The sequence below is a fragment of the Equus przewalskii genome, chromosome 17 (assembly GCF_037783145.1).
Source record: "Equus przewalskii isolate Varuska chromosome 17, EquPr2, whole genome shotgun sequence".
In the NCBI taxonomy this organism is placed as follows: Eukaryota; Metazoa; Chordata; class Mammalia; order Perissodactyla; family Equidae; genus Equus; species Equus przewalskii.
The window spans coordinates 36,566,687-36,568,319 of record NC_091847.1 but is presented as its reverse complement, the minus strand read 5'-3'; the positions used below and the strand labels follow the sequence as shown (position 1 = coordinate 36,568,319).

Genomic DNA, 1,633 nt, shown 5'->3' with positions numbered 1-1,633 from the left:
TGATCTCTAGTTCACTATTCATTTCTGAAACCTAGTTTCCATACCTTATTTGATCTCTTAATAATGCCAAACTGTTCTTCAACATTTGACTATTTGAAACATATATTTATGCTTTATATAATGTCAGTTTTTCAGTTTCACCATTATGCCCATTAGAAAGTATCTAAAACTGATATAGACTCAATTTTTTTAATACTTATAATTTAATGAAATTCCAACAATAAACATTGCCTACAGTTTTTGGCTTCCAATACCTGCTTACCTAGAGCTAATAATACATATTACCTGTTCAACAATTACAGAAAAAACTAAAAGTGAAGAAAAAAATTCTGAATTTGAGGTATACAAAGAATATTCACTAAAGAATATTGAACGCTTCCCTAGTTTGCGAGTCCTCCTTGCACAGGGGCCTTGCTAATCTCTGTATTGTTCCAATTTTAGTATATGTGCTGCCAAAACGAGCACTAGACTTAATTTTTCTCATCATAGATTTGTCTCTACTGGTATAATTTGTTTTGTATATGAGTACATGTATGTGTGCTCCGGTATTTAATGTAACTTGTTTTACTCTTCCCTAATCGCTTTACCTGTTCTGGAGCTGCACTAGATGAAAAGCGCTGCAATACTTTGCATCATAAGTTTTGTGTGTGTTCTAAATCTTCAGAATATTTCATCTATCTTTATCCAATCCTAAAGTAATAAAGAAAAACTGAAAATAACATTTAATTATCCTAGGATTTTGCTAATTTTTTAACATTCAGTGCTACATGTATCTTAAAACATTAGACCATTTGCCTTTTGTAAAGTTTAGTGTCTTATATTTTTAAAAATATATTTTAAAATTTTCTATCTTAAAATACTGATGCTCATATATTAGCTTCCTTTAAACTATCACTGAAAGGAAATATGTATGTTTGTTACATTTTGCATGAGTCTCTCTCTTTCTCTCTCTCTTTCCTTAAGGAAGGCAGGAACATAGGCAAGAGGAGAAAGGTAATTGACCTCTTGACCCAGTTGTCCTGTTTGGTGAGGTTGTACCACATTGCCCTTGTGAGGTTTACAGTAAAAGCCAAGCAGAGGTCTGCAGTAGAGGGACTAACAGTGTTAGGATCAAAGGCCTAATTGTCTATTTTCTTGAAGTTAAGGTTATTGGCAGCTGCCATTATACCATCCATGCTGCTGTCACCCAGCACAGCCAACCAGCATGCACTAATTGCAGTGGCCTTTTCATCAAGTAAGATCATCCCACTAAACACAAAGAGCTGTCTTTCCATTAGCGCAGACAGTAGCCAGCTAGATCAGCTGGGCTCCTTGAGTATGATTAGACTGTCATATTGTTATGATTTGTTCAAGTTTAGAGCATTTAGCAGATACCCTTTGCACCTCTCTTTGTACCTGAATACTATAACCTGACTGCCCCTATCATTTAAGAGGGTACTATAGCTTTTCAAAGTTCAGCAGTGCACAATTGCAGGCAGGCAACTTGTTTCTGACAAGAGATCAATACTGTCCTTCCAAACGCTGGAGTCAAGCTGCTGGGTCTGTCAGAGGGATGTGTGCTGTAATTGGATCATGGATGCTGCGAGTCATCTGAGTTTCCCTTCAGCACTGTCACAGCTGTCAGATGTCATCC

General features: G+C 36.3%; 1 non-coding gene across 1 annotated transcript; it reads right to left on the bottom strand.

Annotated features, from left to right (window-relative positions):
- Positions 1 to 361: 361 nt before the first annotated feature.
- LOC139076874 (U6 spliceosomal RNA) lies at positions 362 to 465 on the bottom strand. The gene has a single exon (XR_011528911.1). It is a non-coding gene; the product is annotated as a U6 spliceosomal RNA (small nuclear RNA).
- Between the last annotated feature and the right edge of the window lie 1,168 nt (positions 466 to 1,633).